We start from the raw sequence: 27,183 nt of genomic DNA, 5'->3' as shown, positions 1-27,183 counted from the left end.
TATTAAACCACTACTTCAGAACACAAGTGGTGACCTGGAAGACCTCTCCAACTACATACCTATTTCAAACATCCCCATCCCAGCAAAACTAGCATACATATACAAACTAACACAAGAACACGTAGAAAAACACCAGTTGCTGGACCAAGCACAAGTTGGCTTGAGACCAGCAAGAGGAATGGAATCGGCACTCCTATCCATCTGGGATGACCCAACACTACCTCAGCCCTGATTCTGCTCGACCTCTCAGCCGCATTCGACACACTAAGCCATGACATACTCATCAAGAGACTAGAAGATATAGGTATAACAGACTTAGCACTACTCTGGATAAATTCCTAGCAAACAGAACATAAACTGTCTGGATAAAGCCCTTCAAATCTGCTCCATTAGTTAACGACTGCCGAGTATCACAAGGATCCTCACTATCATCACTGTACTTCAACATATACCAGACTCCGCTAATCAAGATCTTCAAAAAATACAATCTCACGTGCAAGAACACACAACTTTAGGAGACTGTCTTGAAGGAATCTATGACTGGATGAACGCCAGCAACCTAAAAATCAACCCAGGAAATACAAAAATCATGATTATATCCAAAAACCAAGAGAACAACATCTACATATCCTGGCTGAATTGGGAACCGTGCCCACACCCATCAAACGTAGTCAAAAACATGGGAGTCCTAATGGACAATGCACTAACATAAGAAACACAAGTAAACTCAATAAGAAATTATTCTTCCTCCTTCACTCAATAAAAAGAATCCTACCATTCCTGTCCTTCACCCACAAAACACTGACAATCGTCGCCCTCATGTCAAGAATTGACTACACCAACAGCCTCTACCGCGGAATGCCGGAACACCTGCTGAAGAAACTACAACGCATCCAAAACGCAGCGGCTTGACTTCTCCTGAAACTGTCTAGAAGAGATCACATCAAACCAGCTAAAGAATGCTATGTTGGCTTCCAATCAAACAATGTATCACGTTCAAAACAATGTGCATAACGCATAGGGAAATCAGCGGCCAGGGAGCAGAATTCCTACAACAGAAAATGACCATCTATAGGCCGAAGAGACTCCTTAGATCAAGCAATGAAATTCGCCTGGAACCACAGCCAAACTCGAGGAAAACTTTTGGGGGCTCCTTCTTCCACCTCGCAGCAAAAATCTGGAACAACCTCCCGAAAAGGAATACGAAACACCAAAGACCACCTAAAATTCAGAAAACTACTGAAACCTAGCTCTTCAACACCTTGGAACCAGACAAACAACTGAAACAATAAAACCAAAAATGCAAAGAGAACCAGTTGACAGAACCCAGGACGATACAGATAACAACTAGAACCGACAGGGGGAACACCCACAACAACAAGAGACAATGCCAGGCAGAACGGACCACGAGCAACAACCCAATTAGCACAGAATAGCTAACAAGGCTGACACAAACGGGCACAACCATCAACCTTGCCTACTACCAAGCATCCCCCTGATAGACATGACAACATGAACCTTGTGTAAACCCCAACCCAACGCAATTGTTCATCCACACTATCCAACTACTATCTCACGCTCACATGACAACCATCCTCAAACCAACCCCTCCATACAAGCTAACTCGGCAGCCAAATGAGACCATCGCCACACTAAAACCCACACCCAAGCTAGTAAGTAGAAGACTGAATGTACTAAACCGACATACACGATACCCTAGCAGTATTCTTTGAGACGTACTGACTTCCTAACTATTAACTCAACACAACAAAATCATCTGATACATAATGGTGATTCACTTCCGTCAATCCAGACATCAGAGTAAGGACTTAACTGTACTGCGTCACACTCAGACAGAGCGATGGATATGGGCATAGGTCCTAACTAGATAGATCTGCGGGGACCAGTTTGAATCAACCACAGACCGGGATGTAGGGGCTGGCCAGATTAAGAACAAAGATAGAATTGTAGAGATTAACTAACGCAACATATGGACAGAGATGAGAGAAAGCCTTGTCATGCTGAAACTAGATCACTGTAAGGAAGAAACTGTCAATCTCAAAACACACACAATAGCAGTTTACGTTTGTCCAGACAACGATGCCAATAACCAACCCTACTAAAACCTCACCCCTCTTCCCACACCTCTCAAACCCGAAATAAACACAACCATACCTCTTAAACCACAGTAACCCACACGCACTTCACCACACTGCAATAACAAACACCACACAGAGTTTTACACAACAGCACACGACGGACTCCGAACGGATATGACACCAAAAAGCTCAGCTAACAGTGTTAAACGAACTGGAGCTGTCCACAGCATATCACAGCTCCCTTGCTCTTTCTCCAAACTTTGTCCTACTAATGCACCTCAACCTACCCCCCTCTCTTTCAGATACGCCAGAGCGCCAGGGGACCACTACAGCGGTGATAACACAGCAGTATAAATATCCTTTAACATGAACATAAGAGGGTGTGTGCTGGACCTACAAAGTACAAAAGTAAGTAAGATCAATTTCACCTTAGTATTCTTGGGAACAGTAGTTCATCCAAGAAAAGGTATTTAAACCTTAAGAGAAATCCAAAGGATTTCTCAATGACACCGCACTGAGGGTGCGGTGTGTCACTATACAAAAGGCAGATGCCTATGGAGTTTGTCTGACTCAAAAAATTGAAAACAAAATCCTAATCAGGGAAAAACACATGAGTGAGAAAACTGTCCACTCACTCAGGAGTTAAAATGTAAAAGTACTAAGTCCAGCAAAAGAGATCTGGGGGTCAGCACAGAAATGAACATGCTCTCCAACAATACCCGAGGAATACGCGCCCTGCCGCAGAGAATGGAATATTAAATAGCACTGACATGTACGCACTGCTATGCCAGTGTAAGAAGAAAGCCACATTAACTCATTTATTATTCGCATGGGGTCTACGCAAAACAGATTGCTTCAGTGCATCAGATGTTCCGGGAAAGAACACAGTGGGACAAGGGGTTAATGTAACAAAAAACAAAAACACTCCACAGCTCGTCAAAGGCATCAGCTCGAGAAAATAAGCTCATTGGGAACCAATAGGTGACCTCGTATGTTGACATCACACTCTAGTCAAAAGTCAGGGTAGTGCTTAATTGATTTGCCCTTTTTTATTTTTAACAGTCCAGATTTGGCGAGTAATTACTTTCTAAGGATCATAATAACTTCACAAAACTTCATAGTACCTAAATATACATTTTGGTCAATAGTATCTCAGGATGCAAGGACACACTAACGAATTGGGACTTTGACTCACACCCTTTGATTAAATGATTCAGTTTGGACCAGGCTATTACAAGCACCAAACAAGTGCCACACATCAAGTTAACCTGCCTGTACCTGATCCATCGAGGTGATGCCGTACGCCATGTGGCCCTCCAGATTTTCTAGACTAACTCACATCAGCACTATGTAATGGTTTAAAATATTGTTCAAATGAAAGGATCTGTGACATTAGGCCCTTTACCAAGATCAAGATTCTGCCTACCTCTAACCACCACCATATTAAAGAGAACATTTGATTTCATTTGTTAATCTAGGTGTACAGAAAATGGCTTTTAAATGTCTGCCGTCAGTGAATCTTTGTGCGAGTCAGACCACCCCAGTCTTTAACCAGCACAGTAGCTTTATAAAGCATAAGAAGCTTGTATGTTAAGATTGGAGCTGAAGTCCATGATCAGTAGAGGTAAAAAACAATTATTTCCTGATGCACCAGTCAAGAAATGCTCTGCCAGTTCATCTCACGGTATGTAATGAGTATTGCTACAAATAATGCTTTGAATTTCTGAATTCACCTACGTTTTTTAAAGGCCCTTTGAGGAAGCTGGCCTTCTTCCTTATTCTTACTTTGATAGTTCATCTTAAATTGCTAATAAGACTATGTTGTGGTGTAATACTTTGATCTTGGGATGTCAGTTAAGGAGCTAAGAGTTCTGCTACAGAAATATATTTTCAATTTTATTTGCTGTCTGCAGATGGGGGTAGGGGTGAGAAGGTAAGAGAGAAACCATCGAGGATTTATGAGAAAGGCAGCTTCTCTATATTATGGGAATACAAATGTCTACCATGATTAGGATATCATGATCCGGATTGATAGTGTACAAAGCATTGAGTTTGATGTATTAGGAGTCTTCCTCCCAGATTCCTGATCACTGTACATCCTATGATTAAGGTATCTGTCACTGCCCACAACCAATGAAAATACACGTTTTGGCAGTTCAGACGTTCGTGCCTTCGTTGAGCAGTGCAATTTGCCTTGAGCTTTATCCGGTTGCGGGGGGCAGGGTATACCTGCCGTCGTCACTGTAATTGGGTATCTATATTGAGAATTTCTATGTCTAGCCTGCGTCCAGCGTCCAGAGCAACTATAACAACAAAATAATCAAGGGAAGGAACATTGGACCTATCAGAACTTAATAAATGTAACTTGTTTACTCTCTCATTAGGAAAAGACAAAATATTTAATAAACCTTTTACAGTAACGCAAGCAAACTACTAACATGAACCTACAGCCTCCACCTTAATAGAAACAATTGGGAAATAAAGAAACTAAGTAAAGTGACGTGTGTATTTATTGGAAACCCCTCCTCAATGACTGCTTGTTTCTTGAACATGCAAAGGATGGTGAGAAAACTTGAGGGATTGTTGGCCTACTACAAACTATCTAAATCAGACCAACCAAAAGACAGATCTTCTGCCTTACAGATATTAATGCTCGGGAAAGGACCCTAAAGGCCAAGATCTTCTAAATGTATGCAATAATGAGATAGCTGCAAAATCTGTGGTCAAGCCTTAGGATTTAGTCTGTGCTATGACAACTCATAAAATTCTTAACATGTTTTCAGACATCACAATAAGTCTTGAGATAGAAGGGAAAAAGCAATTGATAAACTATCGGTGCACATTTATTCGGAAAACAGTTTACATAAAAATACATTTCATGTTATAACGTATGCAGTAAAGAGAGTTTACATAAAAAACATATGTAATTAAAATACCATTTAGATATTATATATTCAGTGAAAACACTTTGTTAAAGTGATGTTATGGTTAAGTTGCACTACTAAAAACCTATGGAATTCAGTGAAAAAAACTTTGTTAAAGGGACATTATGGTTTTAAGTAAAACCAAAAAACCCTAGCTCGCGCCACCACCATTCAATGCTAAGACTAATACCCATGACATCAAAGATGACATCACAAATGTCATCACATGTCTGACAACCCCCTTTTTTTTGTTCAGTAACATATCTAGGTCAGGTGGTTTTCTTCAGTAAGGGTCGGGAAGTAAAAATGCAAAAGGTACTATGTTTCTATACCTTACTCTTCTTTTATGTACTACTTTCCTTAGAATCCACTCACATTATACAATACATACATATAAGGGATTAAGCAGCTTTGAGACCCAGCAATCACGTGTTATGAACACTTTCTGGTAATGCTGCTGTTTTGTTTGCTTACTTTACTTTCGTTGCATATGCTCATATTTCTATGCATTGTGGTCTTTTTATATTTTATGTGTACTAGTGCAATTATGCAGTAAGGAAGGCATTGTTGTTAGGTACTTAGTATGTGTGTCACAGTGCACACAATTCTGAAATGAAAGGATTCATTTTACTATCCAACATAGTAAGGTATTGAATATTGCAGCTCTATGGTGGATACTGCAGAGAATTCCTAAATTTCAATACAAGTTCATTCATGTACTGGGAAGAAGTTAGTAACACAATGGTGTTTATAGTAATGCATCACCTAATTAACTATTTGGCACATTATAGTTCTTCCAATGATTTTCTGACATTTTTCTGCCAATATTATAAAACAATCCCTTGTAGAGGCTGTGCATGAAAACGAAATGCATGTGTAATGTCATCAGTGATGTCATGAATGACCTTTGTGATGTCATCTTTGAAGTCATGGGTATTAGTCTTAGCAGTGCATGGTGGTGGCGCGAGTTATGGTTGCTTAGCTTACCATAACTGGCAAAGTTCTGGGGGTTTTCGGTTTTACTTAAAACCATAGCTTCCCATTAACAGTTTTTTCACTGAATTTCATAGGTCTTTAGTAGCTTAACTTAACCATAACATCCTCTTAAAGATGTTTTCACTGAATATAGATTTCATGAATTTGATAGGTTTTTAGTAGGATTCCCCAAGTTTATATACATGAAACATACAACATATTGAACCCCCTGTCCTACGCTAGTGGCTCTGTTGTCCGCAGACTTTACGCATGTCTGTGGACGGACCCGGCGAACATTAACACTGTCCAAAAACCCAGGGGGTATCTTACATTGTTGTATCATGCAATAAACAAACTAACCATGGTCAAACACCAGCATAAAAATTACATTAAAAAGAAATAAGAAGTGCAAACTGCATATAATTAACACACCAACAGTCCAATTACATAGCTTATAAACATAATGGGACATACCAATTTTTCTCCATATATTTTTTTTCCATATACCGCCAACTCAAATACCTCACTAAAGCTTTATTCCAAAACTACACAACAAATATCAACAAATATCACCAGCACACGTACATAGCATTAAGAGGGGAAACTAAAAACAATCTGGTAAGTAGACTATATTAATTCCTATATTTATACACTTTCTGTAGTTCAATGCACTAAAAAATAATCTCTTTTTTAAAAACAGAAATGTCTAGTATTTTGGAATGGCTAGAACATTTTCCTCAGGACGAAATTAGTGAAAACAGTGATGCTAATACACTGCACTTTTGTAAATAAGCCATTTTATGAACATTTTGTGTGTACCAAACATTTTTTTTAACAGACCATACAGAAAATAAGAATACTAAAACAGACACTTTGGAAAATCATCTGCAGCGTCTAGAGCAAAAAATGTATCAATGACCAATTTCATTATTTTGAAGAACTTTGTAGAAAACCATATCATGGAAAAAATTAAATATCACTGTCCCAGATGCACCTGTACCCCTTCTCCATGTCGCAGCCAACCATCCCCAAAAAATCCCCATAACCAAAAACGTTATGAGACTTCAATCCCTTCCTCCCCTACCATCCAGCATGTAGAAATTCCCCTGTATTTGTCTCAATTTCTGCTTCCCCCTTTCATAATTTCTATATTTTTGTACAATACAATATTATGTATGCTGTTACTATATTCCTCTTTTTTTTAAAAAAGACCGTTAGGGTGTCCACGGACAGCGCGGGTGTCCGGGATGGCCGCAATGAACCAAAATGGGGGTGTCCTAAGGACACTATTCCTGTCTGCACTGTTCGCAATCAAAATTGAGGTGTCCACAGGACACAAAATATGTCTGCATGTCCGCTATTATTCAAAATAAGGTGTCCTAAGAACATCCCTCTGTTCGCATTGTCCGCTATCTAAGTGAATATGTCCGTAGAACACATAGCCCGTCCACATGTCTGCAAAGTTGTGACACACATTAAATTAGTTTGGTGATCTGAACAATGTCCGTAGAACACTGGTACGCATGCGTATCCCACCCTCGGGTCCTACGAACATCGTGCCTGTCCTCTGCACGTGTGTCGCACTTTTAATTAGTTCGGGTACCCAAACACTGTCCGTAGAACACCTGCGCACATGTGTACAACCGACCCCGCGCATTTGGTGTCCTATGGATACCCATCCCATACGCGGAAGTGTCTGACGTCATCATGTGACCGCACACACGCTAAGCATGGGTACTTGTTCGCAAACAAAGTCCGGACCCCAGAAAAGTGCTTTGTTGAACAATCCAAGGTATTTTCCTGTGAAACTTCACCATTACACATGTCCCAGACCATGTCCCGAGCGATCACCATACTTTTTGAACCCTTTTTGGTGTTCGAAGTGTTCGCGAACAACGCAAGTGTCCGCGAAGCACGCACCAGCACCACTATAAAAGTCCACCCTCCTTATTTTGCTTTTGGATTTCCAAGACAGAGCACTGCCTCTTTGGCTTATATTGACATTCGCTGTCATTGCTGTCTATTGGTGCAGGTTCCTGCTGTTCCCGATTCATGGTTGCTGATTTCCATAATCTTCCTGATGGCATCCCAAGCGGGTCCTGCGATTACTGCCTCAGCAACACCCCCAACCGCCTCTAGCACCCCCACACCCTACCCCACTACCTTCCCAAGGGGCATGGAGAGGGGAACAGGTGTGAGAATGCAGAGGAGAATGAAGAGGATGACGAGGATGAGGTAGTGGAAGTCCCTACTACTAGCAGCCACTGTGAATCTTGGGTGTGGAGGTTGTTTGCCACTCTTGAAGGAGTACCGAAAGCTTGTGCAAACAAGGTGCGCTGCACTGAGTGCCAGTTGGTGCAAACCAGGTTTGTACAGTTACCGTACTATCTCCATGAAGCGACACTTAGTCGTTCCACGCCAACGCTATTCGTAGGGTTGTCCCCTGCAACAAACACAGTAGGTTGAGTTCCTCTACAGCATCCTCCGTTTCTGCTCCTGCCACTACAAGAGGAACTCCTGTGGGGGCAGCGCATCCCTTCAGCTGCCTTGCAGGCCATACGCAACACAGTAGAATCTTACCTTTCGAGGGTCACAGTATTGCGAATGTACTGCGACGCAGTACTCTGCAGGGGGGGGGACCCTTCGAAGTGCTTTCCAGGCTGTGGTCCGGGAGCATGAGAAGGACTGCTTAGTACCTGATTAAGGCCCCCCCTTCATCTTCCTCTCTCCACCTGCCCTTTCCTATCCCTGTGGTTGGTGCCACTTCCTTATCCTCCCTTCCCTTCCTTTCCTTGTGTCTTGTAAAAAAAAAAAAAAGGCTCTTTCCAGAGCCGCCTTTCACAGTTTAAAACTAGAAGTGCCAATGAAACGCTGCAGGGCCCTGTGCATTTTTTAGAAGTCTGTGGACATTTAACATTTTTGGGATGCTGCGCTATCAAAACCATTGCACCCTTCTCCAGGACGAAACGGTGGCTCTGAAAATAGCCTTTTGGTGGGTTTTTTTGTGTTTCAAAAACTTCAAATGGTCAACACCTACTGGAAAAAGGATTGCTATAATTCCAAAAAGGGTCGCAATGCATTTTGTATATTTCGCAGAAAAATCTGATTGCCAGCATAAGTAAGATGTACTCCATCTCTGCGAAAAGTGTGTACTAGGAAACCTATTTTCATTTTGGAAAGAGGACATGCCAACATCTTTCTAAAAGGCACAAACAGCCTTGCTGACATTGCGCCTCGCTTTCTCCATTTGTGGACCAAATGAAGAAGAACGCAGCCACATTTGTCTCTGCGCAATACGAGAAATAATTACTCGGGAGTTTGGAAACATGTCCATAACTTTCCCCAAGTCCTTCTTTCATTGCAAATTGCAAGGAGATTCCATAGACATGTCCTAAACTGTTCCCTCCACAATGAATAATGTCTGGATGACGCTGTGTCACCAAAGTAGCACAAAGAGGAACCAAATCCAGCCACTTCATTCCACGCACTCCATGCCAGTGCACATCCACATGAGGGAATCCAAGATGTGCAGCCACTTCACAGCGATCTGCATGCACCTCCAACCAATTTATCCACAAGTCATCCAAAATACAGACAATCTGCCTTCTGAAAGACACAGCCATAGCCATCTGCTCTCCCCTCAGAAACAGACTTTCTGCCAAAGTCTCTCCTTACACATCACAACCAGTAAACCTTATTGGCCAATCCCTTGCCCTGCACAGTCTCATTTGCATGCCTCTCAGCCTAAAATTCCCCTTATGTAATACGCAGTGTCCACGGACAACCGTGGTGTCTGCGGACAAATCGTAAAATCTGAGAGTGGGGAATGAAAATTTAAATAGTGTGCCCTACTTCCCCTTTGAGGGTGGATCTGAAAAGAGTGTTTTTTCTTTTTGAAGATGCTTCAGAAACACCTTTTATTTTGTACTTTTGTTTGTTTTTTTTTCTTATTTTCCTCCAACTATCTTCACATTAGCTTCTCCAAAGCATTCCTTATATTACAAAACAGCATGGCATTTCCCATGAAAGAAAAACATGCCATCTGATTTAAAGTAAACATTACCAGATTCAATGCTGTCATTATTGCATGAGAATATCCCGCTCTAATCATGAAAGCAAACATGCCTTGGTTAACTAAACACCTAGCACCATTTTGATGAGGACAAAAAACACCTATTGTCCAATGCCCTACATAGCAAAGCAGAAAAAATAACCTTGGCATTTGGGAGGACTTTCATGACTGCCTGAACCAAGTTTTGCAGATCTTTCACCAAAGTAGGGGCACTGACATAGCCGAAATGCCGAGCACCACAGTGCAGAACTACATCTGGACTATTGAACTTAGACAAACTACCAGCACTCCCTGCAAATTAAAACCAGGCACAGTGCACCACACCACCTCCACTCCTCTTATATCAAAATTGGTAGCCACATTCCTAGATTTAGAATACATCTCCAAACCATTCACAAATATATCTCCAACCACCAACACCTTGACTTTCTCCACCTCTGCCATCTTCACTAAATACAGCCTCTCTCAATACAAACAGAACCTCAACACCTGATTGGCTAATTCCCAAAATACACTCCCATTTCATGCTCAGAAGCCCCGGCTGTAGCACGCCCTGTCTGCGAACAGCCGTGGTGTCCGCGGAGCGCGTAACACTGGGGCAGCCCTTCTTCCTGATCCACTTCACTCTGCACCATTCCCTCATTGGCTACTGTTAAGCAGTCACACAACCATCCACCAATCATATCCAAGAACTCCACATCTAACTCTTTCATCACAGTTCAGCACGTTAGATGTACTGTTGATCACGCTGAATACAAGTCTCCTGTCATTGGAAAGCACCAACTGCAAAAACCACTGTAAAACTCTCCAAGATTTATGCTTGCAAATTCATGTACATCCACATGCATGAACACAAACTACAGGTATGAATATTTTGTGCACACATGTACTACTTTTATAAATGCATATAAACAGGCTACCTGCTACTTACCCTGTGCAACCTGCCAAAAAGGCTTACTGTCATGTTTCCCCCATCTGCTATGATCAAGTATCACTTGCAAAGCTATGTGCTATCCACATTTTTATTTACCCATATTACTAATTGTAATGTGCAAACTGTTCTCTTCATTCATTCCGTCTTTTGTGCAACCACTGCCACCTATTTATCCACATTTCAAGCATAATAGCATTTCATGCATTATAGTGCATAGAATATACATACAATTTCCTTTTTGAACATTGTGGGCATTTTACATAGACTATCATTTGTACTTGCTTTATAAATGATTACAATAGTAATCAAACAGAGCTTTTCATCAGTGTAATTTCATGTCAAAAGAGGGGAGAAATAACAGTATGATTGTAAATGGCAAGAATCATTTTCAAATGCAAACAATGTACAGTTTCCTGTTCTGTGTTGTGACATGGGTAAATGAAAACATAGAAAACACACCATGAAAGTAACACTTGAAAATAGCAGATGAGAGAAATAACATGACATTTTTACTACTTATTCAGGGTAAGTGGCAGGTACCTTGCATTGTAAATATATACATTGCAGGCTTTTCACCAGAGTTCCTGCCATTTACACTGTATAAGTAGCAAGAGAAACATACTGTTATTTCTCCTAACATCAAATAACACTACCTTAAAACGCCAAGTGTGCTCAGTGTGCTTACTATTGTAATCATTTCTAAGGCAAGTTCAACTGACATATTCCAAGTAAAATATCCTGAATGCACATAGACAAAGGAAACTACATGTAGATGATATGCACAATTAAAAGAAAGCACTATTACTGCAAAAACAAATACATGTATCCATTAACAGTGCTATAACACATATTTACTAACTTCTTTCTTTCACAATTGCAGTGAAGACTACTCTCCTGAAAACCAGCAGTGTCTTAAGTATAAAACAGAACTCAGAAGAAACCTACTACTCTTTGCATCCAAAAAAGTAAGTACAATACTGCCATAATGTTCTGTTACTCAAACACTGTAGAATTCTAGTATTGTAAAACAAACAATTGTAATAACCCTAAAGCATTAGATTCAGTATTACTAATTACACCTCAGCAGGTGCACACTTTCTATTGTCATCTGAACACAGTATAGTAACACAACTACGAGAATAGTCTTCCCAACTTGAACAGCCCATTCCACAATCACACACCTCTATATACATGCCTACCATCATACTCACACTCTTGCACAATGCACACACTGCACAACGTCCCAATCCACACTTTCTCTGTTCTTTTTTCACCAACAGACCCCAAAGAATGCCTACCGAAAACAACGCAGTAGTAGAGCAATTCAAATTAAAAGTGTACAAAATAAGCATCCACCTCTACCAGAATGTATACAAAAAGTTCAAACATAACAGCTACTGCAGTCACTAAGCGAAACAAAAGCAGCTTACAGTAAAGAAACTTTGCCTTCTCATTCAAAATATAACACTAAACAGAAAGTTATTAAAAAGACTGCAGCTACCACTAGTGCTAACACTGCACCTATAAATCTTGATGTAGCCACAAGTAAACGCACCATAAAAATGAATTTACAAAAAATGTTCCGCCACAAAGTCCTTCAGAACCTTATAAAAACAGGAGAGAAATCATGCTCAACACTTACCTACCACAGAAAACTAATTCTGGAAGCTCTCAGACGGTGCAATCCTTCTTAAAAGGAAATTATTTCTTTTAGTTTTAAAAAGAATGAAACCACTAACAAAACTAAGTACTAAACTACAACAAGGACTTCTAAACAAAACGGAATACCAACAAAGATAGCTTTGCAAATATCTGTGGAGGTGAGTGGAGTCACACCACCAGCACAGAACCATATTTCAATAAAGAAGCATACAAACAAAACCAAACAAGCACAATTGCCATACATAGCAGTGGACAAGGGTATGAAAAAGTTAATACCATCATGGGACAAGAAACACTGCTCACAAAAATATCCCCAGCAAACTTAGTATCAACTCTACATTCCAGCGAACCAATGCGTGCAGTCTACAAATGGCCATGCACCTCAATGTGTAACATAGGCAAAAAATCTTTCACATCTTTACGCCACTTCCTCAATCAATATGTGAAAGGTAAAGAAAAATTGAAAATAAAAAGTATTACAAACTATGGACTCCTGCCCAGTGCGAAAATACACAGGACTACAAGGACATTAATTAGCCTGCATTTCTGGACTCATTTGCAAAAACAATAACTTGGAATTATTCCCACTACCAAAACCACTGCTACAACTTAACTTGTGTGAGAGCATCATAATTCAAACTGTGCACCCATTTCAAGAAATAAAACACCTTCAACAAAAAACAGCAAAACTACCTCCCTCCGAATTACTGAAAGGCATTTGTGGCAAAGTAGTTTATTTGCCATTAGATCGCAAAGAAAATGTACACACTCTGGGAGTGCAACGTCCAATAGATCAATCTTTGATCATCTTAGTAAATGGCGTACCTACAAAAGACAAATGTGGCAACAACTCGTGGACTTACATAAAGTTAGACAAGCCCTGCAATATCTAAAAGATAACAATGAATACTACAAAGAAATAAATATCGAAGAAAACCTGAGGCAAACCACCAAAATAATTCAAGACACGTCAGGAACTGGCCAATTTCAACTTCTAGATCCTACTACAGAATCCAATATTTTAGACCATTATACAATTCATCCATTACACTTTAAAGACACCATAGATGATGCACTGTAAACTTACCAAATGCGACAAGCCAAAGAATCTCCAATCAGGATATGGGAAAAAAGTATAGCAGCACAAGCCTTTCCTCTACTCTTTCCTACTGGAGAAGGAGGAAGGTACGATGAAAGACCGACACAAATACCGCTCTTTACAAATGTATTCTGAAGACCCCAGATTCAGACAAAACAAGGAATACATATTCCACCTTCTCTTTGAAAGTGAACTAGCAACTCTATGCTATGGAGTTGCACACACATTAAAATCAGCTACCAATTTTCAAAATATGTGAGCTACGCAATTACTACAAAAAGTGCAAGAAAAAGATGAAGTTTTACAGTCCAGCATTACAAATCTTTTAGCAAACATGCGTGGTACAAAAGAATACTGGTTCAGACGTCAGATGTACGCTGTATGATAAGAAACCCTGGCCCACCCACTTGGTTTGTGACATTAAGTTGTGCAGAATATGCATGGGAAGATTTACACGATTTCCTATGCACAAAAACAAACAAAACAAATATAGATATAAAAACACCAGGAGAACTCTGCTTTCTAGATCCTGTAAATGTATCAAGATATTTCCATCATCGCTTCATTGCTATGGAACACTTCATTTGTAATAAAACATTGCCTCCCCTCGGAGAAGTGCTGCACTTCTTTTGGAGAAAAGAAGACCAAGCCAGAGAAGCACCACACATCCACATGCTTTTGTGGATTAAAGATGCTCCTAAATTTGGTCATGACAGTGATGCAACTGTTTTGCAATTTATCCAAAGATATGTCACTTGTGAAATCCCTTCACAAACGACACATAGTGACCTTCATGCACAAATTTTACTATTTCAAAAACACAAATGTGGGAAGTATTGTCGTCGCAAATATAAAAACAAAGGGAAATACTTCACCAAATGCCGCTTTGGTTTCCCTAGACCAGTTTCAACAACAGATCAAGTAAACAACTTCATGTCTTCAGTTAGACAGTGTCAAAAGTAAATCACCCAAGAACACATATTACATAAAAAGAACAGAAGGATCAAAATACATCAATGATGATAACGCAATCCTTGCCCTCCTATAGAATGCAAAAACAGATTTGTAGTACCTTGAAGGCAATTCCACTGCAGTTCCACAATATGTCAGAGCCTACTTAACCAAAGCAGAAAAAAAATAGAGCTCAAAGACCTCTGGGATGACATATCTGAAAAAACACAGAAATACCGTTTAGGCTTAAAAATGCTCTCGCATAGAGAATTTGGCTGCTATGAAGTTGCAGACCGTTTAACCAGTACTGCCTTGTATGGAAAATCTGAAAATATAGTATGGCTAAGCCTTGATCCTGCTAAATCTAGAAAAAGAGTTCTCAAATCATATCAAGACATAGAAACCATAGCCAAGAATGATTCGAACAGCCAAGCATTTTAAAAAACGACTTACTAGACACACACTACCCAAACAGAAGTACCACTTTGGAAACCATGTGTCTATACCACATAGCCCAAAACTTCACATACAAAAATAACATTAAAACAGAGGAGACGAAAATTAGATAAAGTGGAAAATTGTGAAGGCAGCCCAGTGAAACTTACCAAACGAAGCTTAATCATATGAAATTGTCATTAAAAACTACTCAACATAAAGAACTATTACTTGTCCCTACGACAACTTTTTAAACCATGGATAAAAGAAGATTTACTAGATACCTATGACTCCTATGAAGATGCCTTCAAAGCAAATGAAAGCACTATAACAAACGTAAACTTTACGCAGTACAAAACAATGTTGCACAATGAACAGCAAGAAGAACTCCATGCGCAACTAGATGTGGACACTCCTGACAGCCATCAGCCTTCTGTAACAGGAAGCCAAGCACTACTTGGACAGCTACTAATAGCAAAGGAGGCAGAATTATCCATGACTCAAGTAGAAAACACAATTTGTCAGTATGAGCAATCTACAGAAGACTTTTCTCTACTGAAATCACAACTAAACAATGAGCAGCATAGCATTTTCCTAGAAATAACAAAAACAAATTCAACATGGTGTGCAGCATGAAACTAAACATTGTACGTGTCAAGGCTACAACCATATACTGCTATACTTGAGTGGTCAAGCTGGTTCAGGCAAAACTATCAAAATCATCAGCAAGTTCCTTCAACAATTGACAAACAACAAACTGTCAGCTGTTGTCACTGCCCCCACAGGTTTAGCTGCCTACAACACAGGCGGTGCCAGTTTACACCAATACTACTCCTTCCAGTAGAACACCAAAACAAATTAGACTATTACAAACTTTCTCCAGAAGCTGCAATGGAACCACGCAGAGTTTTCAAAAAATTAAAATGCTGCTAATAGATGAGGTAAGCATGGGTTCCAATCTAATGTTAGCCTTGATTCACCTCAGATTACAAGAGGTCCTGAAAACAGACTATGAAGAACTCTTTGGAGGAAAACACATTATAGTTTTCGGAGATCTTCAATTAATAGCAGTTAAAGGTGAGCCTATTTTTAAAACCTTAGGGCACAAACTATGCCGTAAAACTCTTGGCAGCATAGGAAGTGTCAACCTTTGGCAACATTTTCAATACAAAGAATTAACTGAAAACATGCGTCAGTCTGCAGACCTCACATAAGCCAACATTTTAAAAAAAGTATTAGAGTTGGTGTACTATCTCAAGAAGCACAATCTATATTAAAAACCAGGCACATCCATGCACTCTATGGTCATAAATCATGTGCTACTGATGTCATGGAAAAATTGGCACACAAAAATGTAAACTATGTCTTTGATGGCAACTCATGCAAGCTGTGCACAAATCAAACAATGTTGAAAAAAGAAATGCAACCAATAGTTCAAATTTGCTGCACAGACAAACTGGACGTGCATGGTATGACGCTAGCCTTGTTGTGGCTTGTTCACACATGGGTAAATACCTTAGAAAACTATCTCTAACAGCTGGTTTGGAGAACATATTAAAATGATCTTTAAACTGTAGAGTAATGCTTAAACGTAACCTTGACGTGGACCAAGGACTAGTTAATGGAGCACTTGGTACAGTTGTTGGCTTTCAAACATACCCACGTGACAACATTGTTTGTCAATATTCCCTTTGGCAAACTATCAGAAGTTAAGAGTAGGACGCTCAACAGCCTGCTTCCCTTCTTCTCAAAGACATGCATGTACGCAGAGAACAATTTACTCTAACTCTTGCATAAACAGTCACCATTCACAAATCACAAGGTCTTACCCTAGATAAAGCATTGATAGATATTGGTCACACAGTGTTTAAAGAAGGCATGAGCCATGTAGCACTGTCACGCTTAAGAACACTTGGACTATTTCTAATCAACTTTGATGCAAGTAAACACTGATATTCCTTGCATTCTAGAATACAATAGACTGCGTTCACTCTACGCCCCCCCCATCTGAAAACCTATCCTGTTCCTCAAAAAACAAAAGTTTGTAAAAGAAAACTACTCAAATTATGCAGGATCTCACAGCAATTCCTCCAAAGAAATTTAAAGAAGCTAATACTTTATCAATGACCACAACCAAAGAAGGATCTAGTGCACAAACAAAACCAACTACCTCTTCAAAAAAACAACACCAACTCCAAAGAAAGGACTTGGACACAGAACTGTCTGGTCCATTCAAATTTTCAAATACAACTGGTGTAAATTGCTATGCAAATGTAGCAATCAATATTCTATTCCAATTGCCACCAATTGTTGAAAACATTTACTTAAACGGGACAGACCAATTGTGTTTGCAAATGTTAGTCCTTCACAGAAATGCAACCAACAATCCTGACAACAGTGTTTCTGGAATAAGGCAGGAATTGTACTACTGTGCTGGAATGGTCAAATTCACTATAAACACACAAGAAGATCCACAAGAATTTCTAATGTACTTACTACAAGTACTGGAAAACAAAAACATACCTATAAATGAAATCTTCCAGATTTCATACATGTGGAATCATACATGCACTCTCTGCAGCCATGTGGCACAAGAACAAGTCCCTAATGAATGCTTTGTGTATGTATCCATACCTAACTGTGAATCCATTCAATTTCAGCAACTTCTACAAAATGGAAACCATGGCAGGTAATGTAACTGCAATTCAGATAATCGCTCCACCTTACAAATGCAGTCACATAGTAAATACGTAATAGTAATGCTTTTAAGTTACAATGCAGATGGTACCAAAAACAACTGGAAGCTGACTGGATTCACACGTGTACAAGTATCACTTGTTAAGAAAACCTTACCAACAGTAGGTATAATCTACCACGCAGGAGCCACAACCAATGCAGGTCACTACACTGCATATATAAAAAAGAATTGTGGATGGTTTGCATTTTATGGTACTACCATTTCTCTAAAACAGAGATTACCAGCAAATCTTGTAAACACTTAATATTCGTAAAACCAAAATGTAATAAATAATCTGAGTATGAACATCAACAAAATCTCCTCAACCTTTAAAACTATAAATAAAATAAGACAAGTATCTAACAGTCAGAAATTAAAAACAGTTACAACACGCCAACTAGGATCAAACTACAACCAAAAAACGTCAATATAGATTTTGCGAAGGAAACCCTGCAACACTTATTACATATAAAAATACCCTCAACAACTTCAAAACTATCAGTTAAAATACGCCAGCAGGTATCTAACTGCCCCAACATTCTTTAACTAAGCAGATAAATGAACACCACTAAAATGGAACAAGAAATACACAATTAGAATACACCAACTGGTATCTAATTGCAACAATACCACCACCAAAAACGATACACCTATTCAATTCCCCCTATTAAAATGAACCAAAGAAATATATTGTACCATAACGTAGAAAGTTTTTTTAAAAATCCGGCATGGATTTATTTCCCCACAGACCCAATGATTTAATGAACAAACACATGATGACCACCAGAGGGACAAACAAGACCATAACCGTATTGGTGCACCAACTGGAAAACTATATGCAAAGACTCCCATTAAAAGATTCTTGATAATTAATCGTTCAACATGAGGGCTTAAGCTTCATGTACGCTTGATCGTGGAGTCTGAATTCCATGTCTTCCATGCTAGTCTAGCACAACAAAGGTTTTCTCCTGCTGCAAACTTCACAGAATGAGGGAAATCGAGATGAACTTGAGGAAAAGTAAACGCCGGGTGACAGGTCATCAGTACAAGATTGACAGTATTTTCATCAGTGCAAAAAGTTTAAAACAAGGTAGGAGTAAATCAAAAGCTTCAAAAGAGGCAATGTGTGGTAAAATTTACACGCATGCAGTAGATCGCCCAACATTAATCGGAGCAGGTTTTAAGGCAACCAGGTCAGGCCCAGGCTCACCACTGTTAACTTTAACCAGCTTTGAGACCAAACACAAGACGAAATGCATCCTGAATCTGGCCTGAGGTATCAAAAGAGGCATGTGACCATGATGCCACTCAGCCACAGAAAACGTGGGTACTAGCAGAAGACAGACATAAAAATGTGTCTCGTAGAAATATGATGACCTTCACCCAATTTGACGGAGGAAAGAATTACATTACCCATGCACTCAAAATTGTCCCAAAGAACTGATTTCTCCTGAGGAAGAATGGCAGGATTTTCTGAATTTCATGGACATATCTAGGGCATGCCTTCTGCCGATTTGATGAATGATCCTCCAGCTACCACTTCCAAGCCCTTATTGAGGCTTCTCAGCAACCAAAGCAATCTACGAATCTAGCTCCCAAGTAATCCCTTCACAAGACGCAATGAAAGAACCTCCTGTGATAATAGTGGATAGGAAGATAAAAGGTGCATCCTACAGGTCTAGGGAAGCCACTCAGTCATGAGGTGGAAGGGCTAGGAACATCCAGAGTAAAAACCATGAACAACTCAAGTATCCAAGAGACAAAACTCTTAAAATGATCCGCAATCCAGTAGTCAGTACTTTGATTACAAGCACTTTCTCATTTCCTGCAATGCAAACCTAGTTTACATTTTCTGGTGGCAACCTGATAGAGCCTGAACTACGAGGAGTCCTTGGCGTAAGGAATCGTGTTAAACAGACTTTCAGGGTGTTGCAGGAAAGAAATATTATACCAAAACAAAGCTATCTTCAGAACCCACTAATCCAGGCTAATCTGCTACCAAGCTGGCAGGAAAATGTATTGTGCCCCTCTCATGCACCTGCCCACCACTTAGAAGCATTGCGGTAGGAGTACCAAAAGGCAAGGTGGCTGTTGCAGCAGAACTCACGCTTGAGGTCAATAAAACAACCTTGTTACAGGATACACTATTGCGACTGTTGGGAAAGAACTGCTTTTCCCTAACTGTAGTCATTTTGTAGGTTCAGCAAAACACCTAGCTGTGTCTTCGAATTTGATAGTTGAACCATCATTGTCCTAAAAAATATGCTCTGTGACAAATCAACAGATGTATTCTGGATGTCGCAAGTAAAACCAGTGCTTCTCATCTAGGAATGGCACTTAATAGCTACTGTATAAATGAACCTAATATTACAGTGCAGAGTGAACAATACTGTTCAGAGGATTTTCTTTGCCATAGCCTTTCCATCTGCAGTGTCATACATAAAAAAAAAAATGGATGCAAGTCTTCTACCTTATGCTTGGCTGTCCCAGCCTAGATGCACCAAGATATGGAAGGAAGTAGTATAGCCACTAAGCATCAGACCGCCTCAAGCTAAGATCTTATTTGCCAAACCCTTAATTTCCCAGATCCCCTGTTTGGATGTAGATGAAAGTACTGGGTTTCTGCACTCCATTGAAGGCTTTCACCAAATTCTTTGGCGTATCGGGAAGGAAAGTAGTACCTCTGATTTAGAGGGGGTTCAAACCTTCAACTTCCTTTTCATGCGCACGTGAAGGAAAATGACGTCCTCAGATTGGGGCTCAAGCCCAGGGCAAAGGAGCTGAACGTGTACTCCGCTAAGCACAGACATGTTTAGCACACTTGAAGTTCAAGGGCCTTCCTCTTCTACAGAAGGCACTGGCATGAACACCTCACATGAATCTCTACCAGAACCAAACAGGAATAAGAACCTCATGAATGTGCGATTCTAATATCTTTCCTAACCCGTTTGAAGCAAGACTGACGAGAAATTGAAAAGTTATTAATCTAGAAAGCGGGTGACAGGTTCACCACATGTTTATCTCACATTCAATGCTACCCGTTAGAGATATTTACTAAAGTCCACTTATGGTACAACTATAGAAGACTCATTTTAGTGTACAGGGCTCCAACTCTTAGTATAGGCCTGAACTACCTACAAGGGTTGGTAGCTATGGCGGAGCAGCCCGGTTTAGTCTAGGAGGGAGAAGGGCTGAAGTGGAGTACAAGGCCTTTGGACAGACAAGCAATCAAGAAGACACTTAGACACTTGTATTTATTATACACACGACGCAAAGTTAAGTTCAGTTTTCAATTCAAGTAAGTGATACCTTTATATATACAGGACTTTTGCAGTTATAACTTATTTTAATTTTAAACCTTAAGTTAGAATTCAGGTAAGGGAAAGTTTCTTCAGGTTAGTAAAAGTATTCATCAAACAACAGAATGACAATACTGCTAAGTAAATAACTTTGTACACACTTGTAGAATAGTTGGAAACAATTCAAGTTAAGTAAAGCACTTGGCAATCGATACTTGGAATCACTATTTCAGAAAGAAATTAATGAATTTAAACCAACAGAGCAGGTAAGACTTGCTTTAAATTTAGAGGCCCCAGGCTTCAGTAGTCTATCCAGAATCTAGTTGTGTGGCTGAGTCAAATTGGGGAGCAAAACAGGTAAGGCACAAGCTGTAGAGAGTCAAGAGTACCAGAATAAGACTTGTAGCAAGTAAGAAAAATGTATTTGCTGGGAAAAATGTTCAGGGGCTTCAGAAAAAACTCCCTGTAGGTACAGGGGTGTTAGGCCAGGGCGAACGCATATGGGCAAACTCCCAAACACACGAATCAGCACTCCAGTACAGGAGCAGCAAAGTAACTCTAGGTAAGTTCTACCAAGAGTCTCAGAGTACCTTATACATGAAGAGGAGGATGCAGCAGGATACCCCCCCACGATGCTTAAGTCCCTGCCACCAGATTCTTGGTCAGCCAGACTGAAGAGACAGTGGATGGATCCCGCAGCAGCAGAGGCTCTCAGCAAAGGATTCTTTGCAGTTCTGTTTCAGCGCCCTTCTCAAAGCACCATTGAAGAACAGGTATAGCCCAGTCGATTTAGCTGGTTTTCTCCGGTCAGCCTTCTGAAGAAGGGATTTCCAGTGGACTCTTGCTTCTGGAGGTCAAGAAGGAGTCAACAAAAGTTTAGGGAGGATTCGATCTTCGAAAGGCGATGCACTGCACAGTGGTCCCAGGTCCCAGTGTATTGGCGGTGTGCAGCCAGTGAAGTCGCAGCTCGTCTTGGGATGGCTTGCAATGCAAGTCTTCAGACTGGTTGGTCCCACCAGTCTAAGGTATGAAGTTGTCCAGTTTGGCGCTTCCCTGTCACTTGGTAAAAAGGCTTGAGCAGCAGCGGTCACTTGGGTAGCTCTGAAGGTTGCTGCAGATGTCCTTCACTTCGGAATAGAGCTTCCAGTGGTCAACTGGCTTCAGCATCAATTCTGTGGCTTTTTATGCAGGAACCCAGCCATTCAACATGCATGCTTTCAATCTTGGGGTGGGAGCTGTCATTTCAGAACAGTCAGCCTCCCAATCAGAACTGGATCTAAGCAGGCACAGACCTGTGGAGTTTAGAAGCCCTCCCAGTTTCCTGTCCTCCCAGACACACTGGTGCCTTCAGACAAGCTTCTCAAAAGGATCCCGGCGAAGACAAACGACAAATAAGGAACTCTGCCCACCCAGCACGGCAGAAGGACCAAGAAGGAACAAACAAATGTGAGTTGGGGGAAAACCGAACAAAAGAGACAGGAACCATTTTGGATCCATGGTGTCCCACGTGACCCTTCGCGCATCTGCAAATGCAGCCTACGTTGTAAATTTCACAAAAGTGGTAGAAAAAGTATCCACTACCACCAGCCACTCAGACTTGTTACGGTAACTAGAATGTTACAGGAGAAGTGAAAAGGGGACACAGAGTTCCCTCAGAACTCCACATAAGGTGGGGTGTGCTGTCTTAAGAAAAGTGTAGGTCGAATAAAAAAAGTATCCCCTATACTTGGGAACAGCAGTTCCTGTAAGGAATTAAAATAAAACCAAAGAGTCAAAGAGCTTCTAGTAACAGAGCATATAAGGTGATGCGTGCTACAATAGGAAATTACAAATGCCAATAGAAAAATATAGAGGAAAGTAGACTTCATCAAAATAAAACCCAAAACGGGTGCCCAGAATACAAAACAGGAATGGGCGAGTGAGGAAAGAGAAACCCACTCATAGGTCTAAAAAAAAATCCAATAGTCCAGCAAAAAGTGCTGTGGGACTCGCCAGGTGAGCGGGAATATCACAAGACGGAATTTCTACCCAATACCCTCCGAGTCTCCTTCAGTGGCTCCTCTGGTGCTGTTAGGCAAGAATTGATGTAGTAACCCTGTGGGAGACTAAACACCACTTGTCCTCTTGGTATTCGGTAATCCACCTTTTGGTATAGGCCTGTACTACACAAGTTGGTAGTGTGATTGAGCACCCAGGTTTATCTCAAGAGGGGTAAATGTGAGCTTCAGTAATGAAATGCACAAATAGAAATAGCCAAGTAGCACTTACACTAAAGGTTGTTATAAATAATGTATTTAGTTAACAGTAGTTTTTAAATAAACATTCTTTAAAAAAGGGCAAAATATGTATCAAACATACTTTAAAATACTTTTCCAGAATCAACACAAAGCTAGTAAATCCTCTTTGGAGATGCTTCTTATACACTTCCTACACCCTCAGGGGACTTCACTAATCAGGACAGTAATGGCATTTATATATCACTAGCACACTTTGTAGAAAGGAATGGAAAAACGTGAAACAGGTTCTCAGAGCAAGTGAGCACTTACATCTTCCAATGAAGTCTAGATAAAAACCTTTCCCAGCAATAATAGTTAAAACCAAGTTATCACCTATGAGGAACAGTAAGTATCAAAGTCAAATGGAGTAGAAGAGTCTGCAGGGAGCCAGGACAGCCAAAGTCAATTAGAGCAAAGTCTACGGAGCTGAGGCACTTCTTAGATAGCAAAGTCCTGCACAAAGTTAGAGAGTTTGTTGAAGAAAAATCAATGTAGGGTCAAAAGTTGTTACACTTGTGAAGGGTTCCATGTGCTAATATCACTGCAAAAATATTGCCATATTTTTGTGGCGATATTAGGCCATGGAACCTGCAGGGAACACCCCTGCAACTCCCATAATGTTTTTAATGGAGCAGGCGACACCCCCGAAACCGCCGGTCCCAATAACCCCATAAATTATCCCCACTAATAATATTGCCTATGGCCTTACTCCACGACCATACATATGACAATATTATTGGTGGGGATAATATTACCCAATACCGGGTGGAGCTGAAATCAACTCTAGCAAAGTAGCTACCGCAAGTCTCAACTGAAGAGCAAAGCTAAAGACACTGAGGTAAGTAGCTCAAGTCAGAACAGTGCTTTTGGTTAGAAGAGTGGTCAAGCTGGCTTCTGTCTGGTTGCAGTAACGCATATCCTGGGTTCCTGGGCCTCACTCGTAGGGACAAGAGGTGGGGCGTCTGGAGGACTCCCACTGCAGCAATTCAGAGGTAAGCGGCAGCATCGGGCTCTTCAGATCAGCGGTACTTCTTGGATTCAGCGCTCGGTAAACAGCACCACGGTGGATCTTTGACACCAGTTGGGCTTCCTTCACTCCTTGGGTCCTGCACTCTGGTGACGGGACTCTAGCTCTGGTAGTCCGGCTTCTGGAGGGTCCTGGGGAGACTCCTGGAACTTCTGGCAAGATCACAGAAGTTGTACTCCACTACGTATTTATTGACCCCTAGCACTTGGTTCCTGCAGCAGCAAAGTAGTACAGCCAGTTGGGAAAGATGGTCCAGTGGGGTTAGTCTCGGGGTAAGTTGGTCCCAGTAACTCAAGGGAAGAAGTCGTCCCTTCCGGAACCTCTCCTGTCGATCAGAAAATGTATTTTCAGCACAGCAGCAGGGCTTCACGAGGCAATTCAAAAGGTCCAGGAGGATGCAGCAAGCTTTGTTCACGGTTTGTCGGGTTGTTCTTTCCAGTGGTCGACTGTCTTCAGTCCCAAAATCCTCGCCTTTTAAGCAGGTTTCTCCCATTCATGCACAGCCTAGCTGTCACTCAAACAGCAGAGTGGCTGCCCTGAAAGGACAGCCAGCCAGCCAGCCAGCCAGCCAATCAGGACTGGGTGCATTCAAGCATTCCTAACGACAAAGGATAGGGGAGTTTGGGGAAACTGTCACTGCCTGCCCTTCCAGACACTGGAGCCAGAGGCGGGTTTCAGTACTGAAGCCCGTCAAAGGCAAAACGAACAAGTGCTCCAGCCTGGCTTGGCACGCAAAGTAAAACCCAAGAAAGACTTCACAAACAGAAAATGGCAAAAAAAAAAAAAAAAAAAGACCGGGGCCAGTTTGACAAAATGGTTACCCATGGGTGCTATACTGCAGCTGAAGAATCAGCCTGCTGTAGAAAGGCCCAATGCTAGGAAAATTAAACCACTGCCAACAGCCATTTAAAGTAGTGAGGGTAACAAAAAAAAAATGTTACATGAGTAAGTAGGAAAAGGGGCTACTAAGTAACCCCCCCAGCACTCCACATAAGATGGTGTGTGCTGGACCTACAAAGAGAAAAGATAAGTGAAGTCAATTTCACTTTACTATTCTTGGGAACAGTAGTTCACACAAGAAAAGGTATTTAAACCTTATGAGAAATCTAAAAGAATTTCTGGCACCGCACTGAAGGTGCTGTGTGTCGCCATACAAAAAGTAGATGCCTATGGAGTTTGTCAGACTCCCAAAAACAAAGGAACCATGTAATCCATTCAGGTCAAAAACACATGAGGGTGAGAAAAAGGGCTCACTCACTGTGTGTACGTGCTTGTGTACGTGCGTGTGTACGTGCGTGTGTGTAGATGTGCTTGCGTGTACGTGTGTGTGTAGATGTGCTTGCGTGTACACTCCAGATCTGTGATGCTAGATAGTCTGGATGTGGGCATGCATGACACCAATAGTAGCTTCACTGGACAACTAAAAGATGTATGAGAAGTGCAGATCTTGCTTCCAGTCTGGGCTTTGGACAAGAGGACTCCTCCTGCAGCTATTTGTGGAGATCAGTGTTGAAGCCAAGAATCCCCTGTAGACTAACAGATGGCTGAAGATCAGAAGACAATCCTTGAAGAAATCTAGCATCCCTTCCATCATCTGGCCCAGTGAAGCACTGTGGGACTACCTGATCTGCTGAGAATGCCCTGTGTGGTGCTTAAAGCTTGTACTGCTGGGACCAACCAGTCAACATGCTAGAGGATCCTACCATCCTGAGCCATCAGAAGTGTCCCTGGACCACCCGGTGGATTGTTCAGCTCTCCATTGTGCTACCTTGCCAGGACCGGCAGTGTTCCGCCTTTTCACCTGGAACTTTAGTGTTCACCAGCTCGTGGTATAAGTCGCCTTCCCAGCATGTTTCAGCCTCCCAGCATCAAGGATCCTGCCTTGGAAGAACCTCTAAATGCGACTGGAAGGATACCTTTCGTCATCTGTCTGCATTGGCCGTTGCTGGAACTCTCCTTCCCCAATCTTGTGAAGTGTTATCAAGAGTTGTACCGATGAACCTTGCATTTCGCCATCGTCAAGGGTTGCACTCTGCTCCTGGACTCTACCAGAAGAATCCTTACACTCACATCTCACTGGAACCAATAGCGGGAAATCAAACCTCCAGTGACCCCAATCAACCCATCAAGTCATCTGGGAAAATTGTAGTCAGTGGGGAGAGTGGGGGTGGGGGAGGGGGTATGTAAGTAAACGCAAAACATTTGTCTCCCCAATCATCCATAGGATAACATTGAGAACAAGTCTCTTTTTATCCTCGGATTCCATTCCACAACCATTTGTTCGTCGGACATGGGTAGTACCCTCTGAAAGGTAAGAAACATTTTACTTGCCTAGTCACTTTGCTGCATCTCTTCTTTTGATGCATAACCAACACAAGTAACTTATTTGCTGCAGATAGTTTCTGTCGGAAACATTGTGGCTCGTGTGACTTTTGAGCACAAGGATCCTTAATTCCTCTTAGGGATAGGACTGCTGAAGTTAGGGAAATCCACTTGTGACTTGGTTACATCTTTACTGCATTAATTTACTTACCTCTTTTAGTGTTTAATTCATTTGAATGCATTTCAAGAACCTATGGTGGAGGTAAATATGTTTGACTATTGTTTGATCGTATCACATGCTTGGTTCATTTTTTAGTGTGCGTTTAAGGCCTAGAATAAAAACTGTATTTTTTATAAATTCCTGCCGAATT

General features: G+C 41.1%; 1 protein-coding gene across 4 annotated transcripts in view; it reads right to left on the bottom strand.

Moving 5' to 3' along the window:
• The window catches only part of PRPF40A (pre-mRNA processing factor 40 homolog A), a 1,435,679-nt gene that overhangs the window by 202,069 nt on the left and 1,206,427 nt on the right, over positions 1–27,183 (bottom strand). The gene's annotated exons all lie outside the window — the stretch shown is intronic.

This window comes from Ambystoma mexicanum, chromosome 9 (genome assembly GCF_040938575.1).
Source record: "Ambystoma mexicanum isolate Mex_15411 chromosome 9, UKY_AmexF1_1, whole genome shotgun sequence".
In the NCBI taxonomy this organism is placed as follows: domain Eukaryota; kingdom Metazoa; phylum Chordata; class Amphibia; order Caudata; family Ambystomatidae; genus Ambystoma; species Ambystoma mexicanum.
Note: the sequence above shows the minus strand (reverse complement) of the source record. Positions and strands in the feature narration are given on the sequence as shown.